We start from the raw sequence: 20962 nt of genomic DNA, 5'->3' as shown, positions 1-20962 counted from the left end.
CTAAAACCAAGAATCAAACCCTAAAACCAAGAATCAAACCCTAAAACCAAGAATCAAACCCTAAAACCAAGAATCAAACCCTAAAACCAAGAATCAAACCCTAAAACCAAGAATCAAACCCTAAAACCAAGAATCAAACCCTAAAACCAAGAATCAAACCCTAAAACCAAGAATCAAACCCTAAAACCAAGAATCAAACCCTAAAACCAAGAATCAAACCCTAAAACCAAGAATCAAACCCTAAAACCAAGAATCAAACCCTAAAACCAAGAATCAAACCCTAAAACCAAGAATCAAACCCTAAAACCAAGAATCAAACCCTAAAACCAAGAATCAAACCCTAAAACCAAGAATCAAACCCTAAAACCAAGAATCAAACCCTAAAACCAAGAATCAAACCCTAAAACCAAGAATCAAACCCTAAAACCAAGAATCAAACCCTAAAACCAAGAATCAAACCCTAAAACCAAGAATCAAACCCTAAAACCAAGAATCAAACCCTAAAACCAAGAATCAAACCCTAAAACCAAGAATCAAACCCTAAAACCAAGAATCAACCCTACCCTAAAACCAAGAATCAAACCCTAAAACCAAGAATCAAACCCTAAAACCAAGAATCAAACCCTAAAACCAAGAATCAAACCCTAAAACCAAGAATCAAACCCTAAAACCAAGAATCAAACCCTAAAACCAAGAATCAAACCCTAAAACCAAGAATCAAACCCTAAAACCAAGAATCAAACCCTAAAACCAAGAATCAAACCCTAAAACCAAGAATCAAACCCTAAAACCAAGAATCAAACCCTAAAACCAAGAATCAAACCCTAAAACCAAGAATCAAACCCTAAAACCAAGAATCAAACCCTAAAACCAAGAATCAAACCCTAAAACCAAGAATCAAACCCTAAAACCAAGAATCAAACCCTAAAACCAAGAATCAAACCCTAAAACCAAGAATCAAACCCTAAAACCAAGAATCAAACCCTAAAACCAAGAATCAAACCCTAAAACCAAGAATCAAACCCTAAAACCAAGAATCAAACCCTAAAACCAAGAATCAAACCCTAAAACCAAGAATCAAACCCTAAAACCAAGAATCAAACCCTAAAACCAAGAATCAAACCCTAAAACCAAGAATCAAACCCTAAAACCAAGAATCAAACCCTAAAACCAAGAATCAAACCCTAAAACCAAGAATCAAACCCTAAAACCAAGAATCAAACCCTAAAACCAAGAATCAAACCCTAAAACCAAGAATCAAACCCTAAAACCAAGAATCAAACCCTAAAACCAAGAATCAAACCCTAAAACCAAGAATCAAACCCTAAAACCAAGAATCAAACCCTAAAACCAAGAATCAAACCCTAAAACCAAGAATCAAACCCTAAAACCAAGAATCAAACCCTAAAACCAAGAATCAAACCCTAAAACCAAGAATCAAACCCTAAAACCAAGAATCAAACCCTAAAACCAAGAATCAAACCCTAAAACCAAGAATCAAACCCTAAAACCAAGAATCAAACCCTAAAACCAAGAATCAAACCCTAAAACCAAGAATCAAACCCTAAAACCAAGAATCAAACCCTAAAACCAAGAATCAAACCCTAAAACCAAGAATCAAACCCTAAAACCAAGAATCAAACCCTAAAACCAAGAATCAAACCCTAAAACCAAGAATCAAACCCTAAAACCAAGAATCAAACCCTAAAACCAAGAATCAAACCCTAAAACCAAGAATCAAACCCTAAAACCAAGAATCAAACCCTAAAACCAAGAATCAAACCCTAAAACCAAGAATCAAACCCTAAAACCAAGAATCAAACCCTAAAACCAAGAATCAAACCCTAAAACCAAGAATCAAACCCTAAAACCAAGAATCAAACCCTAAAACCAAGAATCAAACCCTAAAACCAAGAATCAAACCCTAAAACCAAGAATCAAACCCTAAAACCAAGAATCAAACCCTAAAACCAAGAATCAAACCCTAAAACCAAGAATCAAACCCTAAAACCAAGAATCAAACCCTAAAACCAAGAATCAAACCCTAAAACCAAGAATCAAACCCTAAAACCAAGAATCAAACCCTAAAACCAAGAATCAAACCCTAAAACCAAGAATCAAACCCTAAAACCAAGAATCAAACCCTAAAACCAAGAATCAAACCCTAAAACCAAGAATCAAACCCTAAAACCAAGAATCAAACCCTAAAACCAAGAATCAAACCCTAAAACCAAGAATCAAACCCTAAAACCAAGAATCAAACCCTAAAACCAAGAATCAAACCCTAAAACCAAGAATCAAACCCTAAAACCAAGAATCAAACCCTAAAACCAAGAATCAAACCCTAAAACCAAGAATCAAACCCTAAAACCAAGAATCAAACCCTAAAACCAAGAATCAAACCCTAAAACCAAGAATCAAACCCTAAAACCAAGAATCAAACCCTAAAACCAAGAATCAAACCCTAAAACCAAGAATCAAACCCTAAAACCAAGAATCAAACCCTAAAACCAAGAATCAAACCCTAAAACCAAGAATCAAACCCTAAAACCAAGAATCAAACCCTAAAACCAAGAATCAAACCCTAAAACCAAGAATCAAACCCTAAAACCAAGAATCAAACCCTAAAACCAAGAATCAAACCCTAAACCAAGAATCAAACCCTAAAACCAAGAATCAAACCCTAAAACCAAGAATCAAACCCTAAAACCAAGAATCAAACCCTAAAACCAAGAATCAAACCCTAAAACCAAGAATCAAACCCTAAAACCAAGAATCAAACCCTAAAACCAAGAATCAAACCCTAAAACCAAGAATCAAACCCTAAAACCAAGAATCAAACCCTAAAACCAAGAATCAAACCCTAAAACCAAGAATCAAACCCTAAAACCAAGAATCAAACCCTAAAACCAAGAATCAAACCCTAAAACCAAGAATCAAACCCTAAAACCAAGAATCAAACCCTAAAACCAAGAATCAAACCCTAAAACCAAGAATCAAACCCTAAAACCAAGAATCAAACCCTAAAACCAAGAATCAAACCCTAAAACCAAGAATCAACCCTAAAACCAAGAATCAAACCCCTAAAACCAAGAATCAAACCCTAAAACCAAGAATCAAACCCTAAAACCAAGAATCAAACCCTAAAACCAAGAATCAAACCCTAAAACCAAGAATCAAACCCTAAAACCAAGAATCAAACCCTAAAACCAAGAATCAAACCCTAAAACCAAGAATCAAACCCTAAAACCAAGAATCAAACCCTAAAACCAAGAATCAAACCCTAAAACCAAGAATCAAACCCTAAAACCAAGAATCAAACCCTAAAACCAAGAATCAAACCCTAAAACCAAGAATCAAACCCTAAAACCAAGAATCAAACCCTAAAACCAAGAATCAAACCCTAAAACCAAGAATCAAACCCTAAAACCAAGAATCAAACCCTAAAACCAAGAATCAAACCCTAAAACCAAGAATCAAACCCTAAAACCAAGAATCAAACCCTAAAACCAAGAATCAAACCCTAAAACCAAGAATCAAACCCTAAAACCAAGAATCAAACCCTAAAACCAAGAATCAAACCCTAAAACCAAGAATCAAACCCTAAAACCAAGAATCAAACCCTAAAACCAAGAATCAAACCCTAAAACCAAGAATCAAACCCTAAAACCAAGAATCAAACCCTAAAACCAAGAATCAAACCCTAAAACCAAGAATCAAACCCTAAAACCAAGAATCAAACCCTAAAACCAAGAATCAAACCCTAAAACCAAGAATCAAACCCTAAAAACCAAGAATCAAACCCTAAAACCAAGAATCAAACCCTAAAACCAAGAATCAAACCCTAAAACCAAGAATCAAACCCTAAAACCAAGAATCAAACCCTAAAACCAAGAATCAAACCCTAAAACCAAGAATCAAACCCTAAAACCAAGAATCAAACCCTAAAACCAAGAATCAAACCCTAAAACCAAGAATCAAACCCTAAAACCAAGAATCAAACCCTAAAACCAAGAATCAAACCCTAAAACCAAGAATCAAACCCTAAAACCAAGAATCAAACCCTAAAACCAAGAATCAAACCCTAAAACCAAGAATCAAACCCCTAAAACCAAGAATCAAACCCTAAAACCAAGAATCAAACCCTAAAACCAAGAATCAAACCCTAAAACCAAGAATCAAACCCTAAAACCAAGAATCAAACCCTAAAACCAAGAATCAAACCCTAAAACCAAGAATCAAACCCTAAAACCAAGAATCAAACCCTAAAACCAAGAATCAAACCCTAAAACCAAGAATCAAACCCTAAAACCAAGAATCAAACCCTAAAACCAAGAATCAAACCCTAAAACCAAGAATCAAACCCTAAAACCAAGAATCAAACCCTAAAACCAAGAATCAAACCCTAAAACCAAGAATCAAACCCTAAAACCAAGAATCAAACCCTAAAACCAAGAATCAAACCCTAAAACCAAGAATCAAACCCTAAAACCAAGAATCAAACCCTAAAACCAAGAATCAAACCCTAAAACCAAGAATCAAACCCTAAAACCAAGAATCAAACCCTAAAACCAAGAATCAAACCCTAAAACCAAGAATCAAACCCTAAAACCAAGAATCAAACCCTAAAACCAAGAATCAAACCCTAAAACCAAGAATCAAACCCTAAAACCAAGAATCAAACCCTAAAACCAAGAATCAAACCCTAAAACCAAGAATCAAACCCTAAAACCAAGAATCAAACCCTAAAACCAAGAATCAAACCCTAAAACCAAGAATCAAACCCTAAAACCAAGAATCAAACCCTAAAACCAAGAATCAAACCCTAAAACCAAGAATCAAACCCTAAAACCAAGAATCAAACCCTAAAACCAAGAATCAAACCCTAAAACCAAGAATCAAACCCTAAAACCAAGAATCAAACCCTAAAACCAAGAATCAAACCCTAAAACCAAGAATCAAACCCTAAAACCAAGAATCAAACCCTAAAACCAAGAATCAAACCCTAAAACCAAGAATCAAACCCTAAAACCAAGAATCAAACCCTAAAACCAAGAATCAAACCCTAAAACCAAGAATCAAACCCTAAAACCAAGAATCAAACCCTAAAACCAAGAATCAAACCCTAAAACCAAGAATCAAACCCTAAAACCAAGAATCAAACCCTAAAACCAAGAATCAAACCCTAAAACCAAGAATCAAACCCTAAAACCAAGAATCAAACCCTAAAACCAAGAATCAAACCCTAAAACCAAGAATCAAACCCTAAAACCAAGAATCAAACCCTAAAACCAAGAATCAAACCCTAAAACCAAGAATCAAACCCTAAAACCAAGAATCAAACCCTAAAACCAAGAATCAAACCCTAAAACCAAGAATCAAACCCTAAAACCAAGAATCAAACCCTAAAACCAAGAATCAAACCCTAAAACCAAGAATCAAACCCTAAAACCAAGAATCAAACCCTAAAACCAAGAATCAAACCCTAAAACCAAGAATCAAACCCTAAAACCAAGAATCAAACCCTAAAACCAAGAATCAAACCCTAAAACCAAGAATCAAACCCTAAAACCAAGAATCAAACCCTAAAACCAAGAATCAAACCCTAAAACCAAGAATCAAACCCTAAAACCAAGAATCAAACCCTAAAACCAAGAATCAAACCCTAAAACCAAGAATCAAACCCTAAAACCAAGAATCAAACCCTAAAACCAAGAATCAAACCCTAAAACCAAGAATCAAACCCTAAAACCAAGAATCAAACCCTAAAACCAAGAATCAAACCCTAAAACCAAGAATCAAACCCTAAAACCAAGAATCAAACCCTAAAACCAAGAATCAAACCCTAAAACCAAGAATCAAACCCTAAAACCAAGAATCAAACCCTAAAACCAAGAATCAAACCCTAAAACCAAGAATCAAACCCTAAAACCAAGAATCAAACCCTAAAACCAAGAATCAAACCCTAAAACCAAGAATCAAACCCTAAAACCAAGAATCAAACCCTAAAACCAAGAATCAAACCCTAAAACCAAGAATCAAACCCTAAAACCAAGAATCAAACCCTAAAACCAAGAATCAAACCCTAAAACCAAGAATCAAACCCTAAAACCAAGAATCAAACCCTAAAACCAAGAATCAAACCCTAAAACCAAGAATCAAACCCTAAAACCAAGAATCAAACCCTAAAACCAAGAATCAAACCCTAAAACCAAGAATCAAACCCTAAAACCAAGAATCAAACCCTAAAACCAAGAATCAAACCCTAAAACCAAGAATCAAACCCTAAAACCAAGAATCAAACCCTAAAACCAAGAATCAAACCCTAAAACCAAGAATCAAACCCTAAAACCAAGAATCAAACCCTAAAACCAAGAATCAAACCCTAAAACCAAGAATCAAACCCTAAAACCAAGAATCAAACCCTAAAACCAAGAATCAAACCCTAAAACCAAGAATCAAACCCTAAAACCAAGAATCAAACCCTAAAACCAAGAATCAAACCCTAAAACCAAGAATCAAACCCTAAAACCAAGAATCAAACCCTAAAACCAAGAATCAAACCCTAAAACCAAGAATCAAACCCTAAAACCAAGAATCAAACCCTAAAACCAAGAATCAAACCCTAAAACCAAGAATCAAACCCTAAAACCAAGAATCAAACCCTAAAACCAAGAATCAAACCCTAAAACCAAGAATCAAACCCTAAAACCAAGAATCAAACCCTAAAACCAAGAATCAAACCCTAAAACCAAGAATCAAACCCTAAAACCAAGAATCAAACCCTAAAACCAAGAATCAAACCCTAAAACCAAGAATCAAACCCTAAAACCAAGAATCAAACCCTAAAACCAAGAATCAAACCCTAAAACCAAGAATCAAACCCTAAAACCAAGAATCAAACCCTAAAACCAAGAATCAAACCCTAAAACCAAGAATCAAACCCTAAAACCAAGAATCAAACCCTAAAACCAAGAATCAAACCCTAAAACCAAGAATCAAACCCTAAAACCAAGAATCAAACCCTAAAACCAAGAATCAAACCCTAAAACCAAGAATCAAACCCTAAAACCAAGAATCAAACCCTAAAACCAAGAATCAAACCCTAAAACCAAGAATCAAACCCTAAAACCAAGAATCAAACCCTAAAACCAAGAATCAAACCCTAAAACCAAGAATCAAACCCTAAAACCAAGAATCAAACCCTAAAACCAAGAATCAAACCCTAAAACCAAGAATCAAACCCTAAAACCAAGAATCAAACCCTAAAACCAAGAATCAAACCCTAAAACCAAGAATCAAACCCTAAAACCAAGAATCAAACCCTAAAACCAAGAATCAAACCCTAAAACCAAGAATCAAACCCTAAAACCAAGAATCAAACCCTAAAACCAAGAATCAAACCCTAAAACCAAGAATCAAACCCTAAAACCAAGAATCAAACCCTAAAACCAAGAATCAAACCCTAAAACCAAGAATCAAACCCTAAAACCAAGAATCAAACCCTAAAACCAAGAATCAAACCCTAAAACCAAGAATCAAACCCTAAAACCAAGAATCAAACCCTAAAACCAAGAATCAAACCCTAAAACCAAGAATCAAACCCTAAAACCAAGAATCAAACCCTAAAACCAAGAATCAAACCCTAAAACCAAGAATCAAACCCTAAAACCAAGAATCAAACCCTAAAACCAAGAATCAAACCCTAAAACCAAGAATCAAACCCTAAAACCAAGAATCAAACCCTAAAACCAAGAATCAAACCCTAAAACCAAGAATCAAACCCTAAAACCAAGAATCAAACCCTAAAACCAAGAATCAAACCCTAAAACCAAGAATCAAACCCTAAAACCAAGAATCAAACCCTAAAACCAAGAATCAAACCCTAAAACCAAGAATCAAACCCTAAAACCAAGAATCAAACCCTAAAACCAAGAATCAAACCCTAAAACCAAGAATCAAACCCTAAAACCAAGAATCAAACCCTAAAACCAAGAATCAAACCCTAAAACCAAGAATCAAACCCTAAAACCAAGAATCAAACCCTAAAACCAAGAATCAAACCCTAAAACCAAGAATCAAACCCTAAAACCAAGAATCAAACCCTAAAACCAAGAATCAAACCCTAAAACCAAGAATCAAACCCTAAAACCAAGAATCAAACCCTAAAACCAAGAATCAAACCCTAAAACCAAGAATCAAACCCTAAAACCAAGAATCAAACCCTAAAACCAAGAATCAAACCCTAAAACCAAGAATCAAACCCTAAAACCAAGAATCAAACCCTAAAACCAAGAATCAAACCCTAAAACCAAGAATCAAACCCTAAAACCAAGAATCAAACCCTAAAACCAAGAATCAAACCCTAAAACCAAGAATCAAACCCTAAAACCAAGAATCAAACCCTAAAACCAAGAATCAAACCCTAAAACCAAGAATCAAACCCTAAAACCAAGAATCAAACCCTAAAACCAAGAATCAAACCCTAAAACCAAGAATCAAACCCTAAAACCAAGAATCAAACCCTAAAACCAAGAATCAAACCCTAAAACCAAGAATCAAACCCTAAAACCAAGAATCAAACCCTAAAACCAAGAATCAAACCCTAAAACCAAGAATCAAACCCTAAAACCAAGAATCAAACCCTAAAACCAAGAATCAAACCCTAAAACCAAGAATCAAACCCTAAAACCAAGAATCTCTCCGAGATAGGTTCTGCACCACCATTCCCTACCGCTGGAATTGGAAAACCCTTGATCCCAACACCCACTCTTCAACCATCCATGACAGATGATTGAGCTGTGGGTGCTGGGATCAAGGATTTTCCAATTCCAGTGGTAGGAGACAGTGGAGTCAGTGGGATAGCAGACATACCTGGTTTTTCACTCCTATCTGTGGAGGAAGGCCTTTGTGCAGTCCTTGTTTTCACCTCCCAAGACTCCAGACATTGATCTTTTCTTTTGAAGTTCTGGGGAAAGGTTCTTGACACACATGCATGTTTAAGTTACAGTATCTTTGCAGCTCCATTTTAGCAGTACAACTTCGATCCTTGGCCAGAGAATGAACTGCAAGGCATAGTCCTCCTGTCAGTTAATACATGAACCCCCCACTACCCAAGTTGGAAAACCTAACCAAGCAATGAAGTATTGTCACACCTGTCAGTGTGCCGATTATCTGAGCTCACAGCACATTCCACTGGATGACTGCATGTGTTGCAACTGCAACAACCTTCCTTCTGCTTTGCACAGGAATGAGAGTCCACTGGCAGATCTTCTAATGTGACAGTGAAAACTTTCCTCACTCCTACAGGATTTGGTCCAGCTATGTACTTCTCTGAAGTTGCAGAATACTGCTGGAAAATCAACATGGCATTGCACATTTCCAAGCAACACTATTTCTCACCCACTTTAGGAAGAACCAGGAGCAACATTATTTGAAAGTTCTTATATGACAACTTTTCCTTTGAGCACACTTCAAAAGATCTCCAACAGTAAAGCTCAGCAGCTTTGGAGTAGGTGTCAAACAAGGGTAAAGCTGAAATACAGTGAGCTATTTCCATTTCAAAATCATACACCTCTGGCAGAGGAGATACTTTGCTATGGATCCCTAGAAGACACACATTCAAGCAGTGAGAGTTGAATTCCAGGGCACACCCTTGGCTGGGAAGCTCTCATTAGCATTCTGAAAGATACACAAGGTGGAACCGGTGGATCAACTCCCATCTTCTAATTGAGAGATATACTACCTTCCAGCACTCTCAGTCTGTCAGGAATTGCACAAGATACTTTAACAGAATCTATAATGTTTAAGACTCCAGAGTCCTGACATCTCCCTCTGGAAGCAGGAGGCTGAACTTTCTTCCTGCCCTAGATATTTATAGAAACTCACCAGCCAAGACTCTGACAGCAGACAAGGGAAATTGATCACCTGTTTAACAAGCAAGGATCCACTGTTAGGAAGTGACAAAGCAGCTGAGGACCGTGAACATTTTGACAGGAGGCTCTGGAGCATGCCAGAGTGAAGATAACCATCTTGACTGCAAGTCAACCAACCACTCCTCCCTTGCCCCCACCCTAAAAACAAAAACATTTCCCTCCCCAAGAATCCAGCCAATCAAGCGAGAGTCGGGAGACTGAGTGGATAGACAAGAACCTCAGAGCACACCGCTGCTGTCAGAGGCAGGTGAGGAGCAGTGAGACGGCAGGTAGGCTTTGACAACTGTCAAGCCACCATGACTGGCTTGTCAGTCGCAGAGGAGGCCACACTAAGCAGCAGCAGCCACCGTAGTGGGAGGCAGAGGACACCAGTCAGAATAGAAACAGACTCAATAGGACAGGTAGAGAGGGAGGAGGAGCAACAGTGACCGGGACCATGCTCCCAAATAAGGAAGAACAGTATTCAAGTGATGGTTGTAACATGTAGAGACAGAAGAGAGAAGAGAAATGAAGCATCAGATACATCAGCAAGAACACCAAAGGAAAACCAATGAATAGACCGACAGAGGCAGTCAGCAGGAGCCGGTAGGGTAAATGAAGCCATTTCTAAAAAGGGTGGAAGAAGGCAAAGAAACCAATTCCAGGAACAATTCAAACCAACTAAAACCTTCAGATACACATCTTTATTACAGTCAAAGACCAGGAAGTTAAAGCCACATCTACTTTAAAAGCTTGGGTGAAGAAATGTGTCCAATGTCTTAAGTAGTCTGAGATGGGGAGGCTCTGATTTCTGCAGGGAATGGATTCCAGAGTCTCAGCGTAGCCCCAGAAAAGGCCCATCCCTCAGTGGCAGCTGGTGCTTCCTCAGACGGGGGGGGGGGGGCGCGATGCTAGGCAGGGCAGGTGATGGATAGAGTCACAGGTAGTCTCACTTGGTGGAAGACTAGATCCAGTGTGCCTCTTGGGGGCACGCCCTCCCTCTTTATAAGCCCCAGGGGCACAGCGTCTCTCCTCTCACAGGAGACTCCAAGACAACACTGATGTAGTTAGTGGCCGGAGATGCAGATTATTAGGTACTTAGGAAATGAAGACCACAATGCTGACCAAGGCAGCAGAACCAAGGCTGAGCAGTGTCTGTCTTCTGGCTGTCCCAGCTGGGCAAGAGGGGTGCGAGGCTGAAGGAAAGTGTCAGTCCATTCGAAGCAGGCAAAGTCAGAGTTCGAGTGTCAGGAGCGGAGACATCCAAGAGCAGGGCACAGGAATGAGAAGCAAGACATCCTGCAAGGTGCTTCTGCCAACAGTGCAGGTGAAGAGAAGCCTCAATACAGAGCCAGCTACAACACAGGCAAGGGGTTTTTGAGGGCGCCCATGCTGGCCTGCGAGTCATGTCGGTCAGAGCTGGGTTCGTGACAAGATCCAAACGTCAAGCATGTCTGCCACCAGTCACAGAGGTTTCTTGTGTCCGAGAATCGTGTTGCACCTGAGGCTGTGGCTGCACCAATCGTTTCTGCCACTTCTGCAGCTGCTCCTCTGCAACTAAGAAGCAATGGACAGAGAGGGTACATCTGTCAGATGGCAATGAATACTTATCTCTTCTCAAGAGTGCCCCAAACCATTTAGATTGAGAAATAAAGTTTTTAAAAATGGATTCCTGTCCCCATAGGGCCCACAATCTAAACACTCAGGAGTTCCAAACCATGTCAATCATACCTACCATCGGGCACAGAGAAGATGCCCCTACTGATTGAGACCCTGGTACTGCTTCTTTCCACACCTTCAGAGCCTGCTCCTGCAAAACAGATGTCTACAATGCTCATGTCACAACAGTGAAGACCAAACACTACCTGTAGAAATCCTTACCATCACCACCAGCAGGGAGGAGCTTTCCAGCAGTCTAGCTGATCCTGCTGCTCCCAAGACTGGGATTCCATCACGTCTTCTTTCTGCTCAGACTCAGAAAGCAAAGCATATAGAGGCTTAGACAAAGACATGTGGCTTTACAGCTCCCAACTAGAAACCCAAGGGGTGGAGCATTGTGTTGTTCACACTGTTCTCTCAGCCTGATGCCACCTGTGGGCCTCCTGGATGTAGCACCAAAACAGAAATGCAATATCAGAAACATCGTCCATACTGTAGTGGAAAATCATATTAGCAGTCGCAAAGACAGCTGCAGAACCACCACAATAAATTTGATACCATGAGGGGGGAAAAGTAGAGCTTGCCCTTCTTAGGGGTAATGTATCTGGTCCAGCCATAAGCAGCGCTCCCTTTTTCTTCAGGGGAGGCCCACAAAGAAGGAGGCCCGTCATCCAGTGCCTCAGTTGGCCACCCAAGGCACTGCTGAGAAGCCCCTGCTGTTGCTGAGGCCATAACTAATTTAGTAGCCCAATTATGTGGTATGTCCACAGATAATTGTGAATAATGGTGTTCAATTTGCAGAGCAAGTCCTTTCCCAAAAGGTTTACAGAAGTGCTGTCACATTACAAACACATTTTCACATACAAGAGCCCAACCTACGCAGAGGCGGGTTGTGAAACTGTGAGGCACTATGGCCCTTTCTCACTGCATTGTCAGTAACATTCAGTCAAACATACTGTGCCAATATTTACTGGAGGATCAACAACATTTCCCTTTACAGAACAAGACACAGACAACCAACAAGAAGCCAGTTCCAAAAGTGCTCAGCTGAGTTAACATGTTGGGGCCCTGGGAGTTTTCATCATGGCTGGCCACTGCGCCAAGGCCCCATGGCTGATGGACATCATGGGCACTCCTTTTCCTCTCCTTTGTTTCCCCTGTGAACTGGCTTGTCACAATAATGGCAACCGTTTGAGCTCATGGCTTGTTAGCCTGGGGACAGAACTTAGCCTTCGCCGCCTCACTCCGTTCTTGGCCTGCTTCTTTGTCCGACTGAAGTTCCTCCCAAGCTGCATGGATGTGCCCCCTGCTGTAAGCTGCGAGCTGGTGCTCACCACTACCCCAGTTGTTCTGACTGGCTGAGTTTTTTCTTGGTATGCGCTGGTATCCAATTACAGAGCTGGGTTCCCGGATCCAAAGAGAGGGGCCGGAGCAGTTTTTTCACTAAGAAAGAGTGTCTCACTTTGGAAGACATAGATTTTTCTTTGAGGAAAAAGATGAGCTTATAGCCATATTCTTCAGAGGGAGTCTTCAAAGTCAAAGAGGGGGAGACCCAGCATGAGGGTCAAGGCAGATGGCAGCAGGGTGGCCTTATGCTTCACTCCTGGCTGAGGGAGTCCAAGGGGCTGGCTGAACAAGCTGCCTAGACTGAACAGGCTGAAGTTGCAGGTTAGGATTTATTGGTTTGTTGTTGTTGTGGTGGTGGTGGTGGTGGTGGTGGTGGTGAGGACAACGTGCCACCCATCCAACAAATCTGGCGGGGAGAGGCAAACCTTTGCTACCAATTCCCTAGTCAGCTGCAGCCCCATGACAGAAGGAAAAGAGTGCACCAGCGTGGGCAAAGAGGGCAGGGCCTGTGCAGAGAGAAGCAGAGTCACCAAGAGCTGTGTCGTAGCAAGTGCGGTTGCCATCCTGATCACCCCCTTCACCGCTGGCCACCTCCTCATCCGACAGGTACCAGACATCCATTTGTCTTGGGAGATTCAGGTGCAGATAGCTCCTGAGGTGCAACAGCATCTTAGGATCAAAGCTTCCAGTGCTAGGAAACTAAACCATCTGGCTCCACTTCTGCATGTACTGGGTAGATCAAGTGCCATAGCATTGGCACACAAATCCAACTGGAGAGTCTGTCCCTGGACACTTTGATTTCCACCTATCGTCACTCTGTGGTGTTCCCCAAGACTGACAAGTAGGCCGAGGCTCCATGCGGTTCACCAGCCGGAAACAACCAGACACTTAGCCTATCAGCTGGCGGATCGGGCTGTGATGGTGTGAAGTGTCCCTCAACCCAGAAACACAAGTGATAATTTGTGTTTGGCATCAGTGGCCATTCAGAGAACTAGTTCACCATCTCACTCGATACAGCAGCATACTAACTGTGTGCAAAAGGCATAACCCAAAAATGGTTGTTACATTCATAACAGCACTTACATTTATTGCCAACTATCGACATGCACAGGCCTGGACCAGCCAGAACCTGGTTTTCCTTCATCATGGACCACACGAATTCTTCCCATCACTTCCAAGGCTGCCCTGCAGAACTGACAGGCAAATGGAGACAGATGAGCCTAGTATGCCCATGCTACAAGAGCAAGCGCCAAGCATTACAAAGAAGAACAAGACATACCACCAGGAGCCGACTGCCAGAGAGAGAGAGAGTGCTGCTGAGGGAGGCACCGTGGTCTTGCTTCTTTCAACCCCTTCAAAGCCTGCTCCTGCAAAAGAGACCAAGGTTACGTCCATGGTATGTGTGCCACAAGAGAGAGATCTAAACACTTCCAGTCAAAATACATATTACCAGTGGCAGGGAGGAGCAGAGCTGGTTTCTGGCATTCTAGATGATCGTGCTGCTGCCAGGGTTGGGCCTGTGCTAGTTCTTCTCTCTGCCCCTTCCGGGGCTCCTCCTGAAAAACAGAGGCTGTTGTGTCTATCATGGATGCTGCACAAACCAAATTCAGGACACTGTCAGTAAAAGTCTCTACCACAAGCTGCATCATGAGCATTTCACTTTATTGGCTGGGCACTGGGTTTGTTTATCGGGGCTTTGGGTTAGTTGGTTTATCGGGGCTTTGGGTTTATTGGTTGTGGTTTATTTGGGAGGCTTCAGGTTTATAAGTTGGTTTATTGGTTGTGGTGGTTTATTTGGGAGGCTTCAGGTTTATAAGTTGGTTTATTGGGGCTTTAGGTTTATTTATAGTGGCTTGGGTCTCTTGGTTGAATTATTTATTGGGTGTATTGGTTGTGGCAGTTTCTTGGGGCATGTTGGAGCATTTCCTTGTAACCTTCCATGGATACTTACATCAACAAGTGCAGCATATCCAATCTCTTCAATACATACAATGCAGAGAGTTGAAGACATTCACGGCAGCATTCTAGAGTCTGGTGCTGCTCCCGAGAGGGGACTGCGGTACTGCTTCTTTGCTCACCATCGAAGGCTGCTCCTGCCAAAGAGATGGAGGTTACAGCTATGAAACACATGCAGACTTAACAGGCATAAACCGTGCTGGGGCACAAGTAACCACTTGCACACTAAAGACTACTGGGACCAAGAATGGCCACTCCCCTTTTGAATTACCAAAATGCAAGCAGTTACTCACATCTGCCTATAGTGCTCATCTGAACACCAGTTCTGGAAAGGCTGGAGGGGCTGGTGCACCACACAGAGAGGCAACAGTATGGCCTGAGGGTTGGGGCGGTAATAGCTAACTTGGTTATGGAACTCTGCTTATGGGGATTACTGGAGAGCCAGGGTGGTATAGTGGTTAGGGTTGTTGTGAGGAGAAACTTAAGTATGCAGTACACTGTTCTGGGCTCCTTGGAGGAAGAGCAGGATATGAAATGTAAAAATGAAATGAAAAATACTGGCCCTTGCCTACCCACAGGGCCATAGACAAGGAAAGGCTTTTAGTGCCGCTAAGCTATCTTCTCCCTAGTCCACAACAGAGAATTGGCTTGCTTCACCCACTGCCAGAAGTTGACCTTGCTCTCAAGATCAGGAAGCACACACACACACCCCTTACCTCTCTGCAGAACAGCACAGGAGGCCATCCTTGTCCTCCCAGGTTCTCATGGAGGGAACTTCCAGTCTTTCAAGGCAAAATACTACAGCCACCTATGGAGGGAGAAGCACTTTGTCCCTTTGGGTCATTTGAGCTTCTCTGCAGGAGGAATAAAGGCTCCTGATCTGGTTTTTGGCAGCAGCACTCTAAGTGAAGGCAAGTCTGGGACATAAATGACAAACTGAAAAGTGGGGAGCCTTTAAAAGCTACACAGGAAGGCACCTGCAGTACAGTTATTATTATTCGATTTCTATACCACCCTTCCAAAAATGGCTCAGGGCGGTTTACACAGAGAAATAACAAACAAATAAGATGGAACCCTGTCTCCAAAGGGCTCACATTCTAAAAAGAAACATAAGATAGACCCCAGCTACAGTCACTGGAAGTACTGTGCTGGGGGTGGATAGGGCCAGTTACTCTCCCCCTGCTAAATAAAGAGAATCACCACGGTAAAAGGTGCCTCTTTGCCCAGTTAGCAGGGGTCAGTTCTCCTTCCCTGCATCCCAACAGACATTTATTCCAATGCTTGTATAGGCAAGGAAGGACAGTTGTCCTCTGCAGGACTCACTCATGAGACCCCCATCTCTGCTGCAAGCCTTGGGGCCATCTGAAGGATCCCAAGTGGGCACCACTTGGAAAAGCAGAACACTTGGCTACCAGCCTAGGGCCCCATCCCCAGAACTCCCTGAAAAGAGACAAGCTTTTTTGAACTGGGTAACTCCCGATTCTAACCTGACATACAAAGTGAAGGCCTATGAGCATGTAGACTGTGCTTTAGTACACAGTACAGTTGAGAGCTTTTTAGCGCTGGGACTTTTTAGTGCAGGGTTACAGCCCTACATTCTGACCTGGGCCAATAAGGATGTAACATGGGGGAGCACGAGAAAGACCCGGTTTGTTCTAGCTTTAAGTACTAGATTCAAGAGATCAGCAGTATGACCACCAACACCCCTTCAATGGAAAATGCTACAAAGGGAGCAACAAATCAGTGTTAGCTGCTGATTTGGGGGCAAACTAGAAAGATTGTCCTCTTGCTAGATCAGAGTCCTACATTTGAGACATGCTGGCCAAGAGTTACTGGCCCAGGGTAGCTTAGTAAATCCCATGCCTGAATTGGTATATTGGCCCAGTGCTGTACAGTTATCAAGATATTGTGCCACGCTGGTCCAGCATCCACAAACCCCTGAAAGCAAAGACAAGGCAGAGCTTCATTAAGCACCCAGAAAACTGAGCTAGACGTCTTAACCCAATTACCCAGCCTTTCAGAATTTAGGACAGGCACCAATCCCCAGAGCAATACGCAGACATCCACACCTTTGTGGCTTTTGCAGTGAACATTGCACTGCTTCATGGCCAAGCTCTGGTGCTACCAGGCTGTCAGTGGATTTTGACACTCACAAACTGGGATGGGAGAAGAGTTGTCCTGCACCTTGTCCCTTGATGTTAGGAAGCAGCAGAGACAACCAGAGGACTAGCAGACTGCAGCATTTCTGAGCTTAGACTGACAAGCTGGTGAACACACACACGCACCTACTGCAAACCAGCTTCAGCTGCACTGCCCTCCCTCCCTCCCTCTGAGGCCAAGACTTTTGTCTGCCTTACAGCAACAGGTTCTGCTATGTCCTGATGCTAACTGAGCACCCAGTCAATGTAGTAGAACTAAGTCATTCCAGTCGAAAGAGTGTTGGGAGCATGGTATGAAAATGCACTACTGGTCTCAGGCATCCCGAGTTCACAAGACAGGATAAAGAGAGCTATGCAGACCAGGCTATCCTGTCCTTCCTCTAGGCAGTCCACAATCCTCACAAGATCCCTGTTAAGCGGGCTGGGCAGGAGCCACTGGCCCAGGTTAACGCAGTGAGTGTCATGGCTGAAGGGGTCTCCCCACTCCTACGCCACCACCAAGCAGCTGCCTCAATCCCATCCATTAACTGGTTAAAGTTAAGCCAACACCACAAGACAAACCACCAAGCAGCTCTTTGGAAAAAGCCACTGAAAAAACAGAGGAAAGGAAGGAGCGCATAACTATGTTTGCCAACAGAAGCAAACCCAAGACGGCCAAACGGCACTGACCACCCGAGCCACACCACCACACTTGCAAACACACCCAGACTGGAGCTGCACTGGGCTCCTGCCCACTTCCCCATCCCATCTCCACCTGAACGCTTCTTGCTAGAGGCCCTCTGCAGCTTAAAGCTGCAGTCACCTATTCTGCAGCTGGAGTGACATCCAGACTATGAGACTCTATAGGACTACTCTAGAACAGCAGTCTGGGGGTGTAGCTAGACACTGGGCAAGATGGCTTCTTAGCCCAAAAGCTCTTTCCCATGCCAGGATTTATATAAGAACTCAGCAGGCCCAACTGTTAGCAGCAATACTAAAACAGAACAAGCTGTGTGATAAACAAGTCACATGGTTACTAAAATGGAACCTAAACGTTTACGTTGAAAGCAAAACAGCAGCAGCAGCAAAGAGCCTGCCAAGCAGCATGATGGCCTCCAAAATGGCAACAGCGGGAAAATCACAATTGAACAAGGATACAGCTGATCACAATGCTGTGCAAGATCCTGACTTAGCAATCCTTGGGGCAATGAGGAAAAAAAAATATCAGCACTGTGGGCCACGGCACTGAAACCCTTAGAAGAATAATGCATCAGGAAAAGGATCACCAGTTTAGCTAAGTGAGTCAGTGATGCATTAGATTCCAGTTATGCATCTATAAAATTAAAGGGGATAACTCCCAGCAGTGGGTGGGAATGGAAACATCTCCTGAACAGACAATGCTGCCATCAGAATAGTAGAGAGTTATAAGGCAATCAATCAATCCTTAGCTCAAAGGCACAACGTGTATGGGGGAAATGGCTTAACAACCCAGTGCCACCTTTACCACCTCTATCACACAGCATCTTCTGATCCCTCAAAATAGATCAATTTAAAGGAGGGCGGAAATGAGAACTCTACATAGCTAAGGACAAAGGTGAACAGACTCATTCACAGCTGAAAAATAATGCAGATGAGGTTAACTGTAACCAATTCAGTTTATGTCCAATCAATCTGTAGGATCACAAGCACTCAGGCATCCGATTTTACAGATCACACAAAACCAAGAAGATGATCGCTAGTATTTATGGTTTACTTAAATACTCCTTTAATTGGGCTGAAAGCTGTAAAGGAATTAGACTTAAGACAAGTTTATCCTTGTTGGTCTCTGGTTCAACATTTATCATGCAAAATCAACCTCTGCCACAGTGACAGAAAATACTTTAACATTAACTCATCGTTGGCATTTGCCACTTTGCAGCTCAGTAGAATATACCAATACTGGGATACAACTTACAGCCAGATCCCCAACTAGCTTTACTAGGGGTACAGTCAGAAGATGATGCAGTTAATTATGAACTCTTCTTGGCCTATAGCTCAACACTGGCCAGAACAGAAGAGCCCTATCACTGGAAAGATCCAGTATTGCCCTCCACAGAGCAACAGTACATATGTCTGGGATATTGCACTGACATACAAGTTAATAAAGCTTCAACTTTCTCGAGGGCCTTCCACCTCAGATTATTGCATTAGCCACTGGTATTCTCTTGCAACATATAGATTCATGCATATGTCCTTCATGGTTCTACTAGACATTTCACATTTTGGAAAGCTGAAATAGGAATATTTTGGAGCAGGAAAGGCCTAATTTCTCTGGCTTCTAGGAGAACTCAAAGCAAGTGGAGGCAAACCTGGACATCAGACTCATTTCTCTGCTGATTCTTGGGCTGAAATGATCAGATCCCCTACTTCACACAACCCTTGCAGCTAAACTCAAGAGTGAAACTCCTGGCTTCCTAACAGCAAGTCTCCCTGTTGGCTGAAGCTAATGAGCAGGCACCTGGAATTGACCCTTCAAGAGCAAGTGCCAGCTCCAAGTGGGAGCCCTGTGAGCACAGTCAGAGGGGAGATAGTTCTCCGAGGGACTTTTTCCTTGACAAGCACAGAGGACTTCAGTAATGTCCTGCACAAGCAAAACAAATCCTTACATGCTCTCTCAACCAACATTAGGCAAAGAAGCAAGGCAGCTGAGATCACAGACTATTGGAGCAGTTCAGGGCTGGTGTGAAGTGAGCCCATGGCTCTTTAATTCAGCCATACTCCTGAGAAGACATCACAGCCGGCCTCCCCTTCTCCTGCACAGGCCCATCAGGAAAGATACCCCAAGGACCCAAGCAAGCTCTTTGCCTTTAGACTGGAGATCTACCCTGATGTGTTAAGACAAGATTTGGCCAATCTGGACCAGAGACCGAGGTGGGGAAGCTGCCCGCTCCATTCCTACAAGTCACTGTGACTGAAGATGGAAGGTCGGCTTCCCTTTCAGAATCTATGGCCCTGCAGCAACACTCAGCCAGCCCACCAGGTACAACAAGCCTTTCCCCCTTACTGTAGGAGGAGATTTACTCCGACTATGGGGAACGGGAAGGGAGCTGGCAGACTAGGAAGTTCTTCTCTTGACTTGGCTGGGGAGGGCAGGCACACTCCTGCTGATCCTGGTGCTTCTTCTCATGGCTAGACCCAGGTAGGGCTGTCCTACTGGGGTATAGCAAGTCGTGAGAATGACCTTTGTGGCTTGAATACAGAGTGGGGGGAAGTGAAGACACACCAGTACTTCAGTTTTACTTATTAGAACTTCTAGGGTAGAAGCTTTAAATACAAAACTCAGTCCGAGAAGTTTAGGGTTGGAGCTTCTAAGTAGGCAACAGCGTTCTACTCCAGTATCATGCCATGTCCAATAGGGACATTTTATTAGGCAGGGACAGGGAAAATGCAAGTCAACTTAAAACCAGCAACCCCTTCAACAGGGTGGAGGAACCAGATAAAGCAGAGACTCAATAGGATCAGCCCTTTTAAAAGTAACTTAGAAATATAATTACCTTGCAGGATCAGTGAAGAGATCTTGTGTTCTCTGTCTTGCAATAAAAGCCAGCTAGTCAACTGCTTCAGAAGAATCCTCAAGCCAGACTCCAACCCTCCCTGAACTGGCTCAGGCTCACCACTGCCCACCACAAGCTCTGTGGCAGAACTGCTGAAGTTGTGATGCACCACTGTGAATGGAGAGCTTATGTACTCATTGAAAGGCCCGCCCCTTCCTCAGTTTAGCCCTACTCCCGAGGAGGCCTCAGCAGACAGGAAGGGGCGGGGCTATGACTTTTTATAAGCCCTCAGTCAGTTCACAGGCTCCCTTTGCTGCTCCAGCAACTAGACCTGTTAGGAGGAAAGCTGGTCTTGACCAACCAGGTAAGGTCTCTGTGTTTGCTCTGATCTGCTGTGTTGATCCTTTTGCTGCCA

The 20962-nt window shown here is 42.6% G+C and overlaps 1 long non-coding RNA gene across 2 annotated transcripts; it reads right to left on the bottom strand.

The window, feature by feature from the left end:
* Positions 1-10590: 10590 nt before the first annotated feature.
* Positions 10591-20725, bottom strand: LOC128337144 (uncharacterized). Of its 2 annotated transcripts, XR_008312189.1 has the most exons (8): positions 20548-20725; positions 15593-15684; positions 14872-15013; positions 14371-14476; positions 14200-14287; positions 14004-14113; positions 11650-12016; positions 10591-11471 (listed from the first exon to the last, which is right to left on the bottom strand). It is a non-coding gene; the product is annotated as an uncharacterized LOC128337144 (long non-coding RNA). The 2 variants fall into 2 exon arrangements; XR_008312188.1 differs by lacking the exon at positions 15593-15684.
* Between the last annotated feature and the right edge of the window lie 237 nt (positions 20726-20962).

This window comes from Hemicordylus capensis, chromosome 14 (assembly GCF_027244095.1).
Source record: "Hemicordylus capensis ecotype Gifberg chromosome 14, rHemCap1.1.pri, whole genome shotgun sequence".
In the NCBI taxonomy this organism is placed as follows: domain Eukaryota; kingdom Metazoa; phylum Chordata; class Lepidosauria; order Squamata; family Cordylidae; genus Hemicordylus; species Hemicordylus capensis.
Note: the sequence above shows the minus strand (reverse complement) of the source record. Positions and strands in the feature narration are given on the sequence as shown.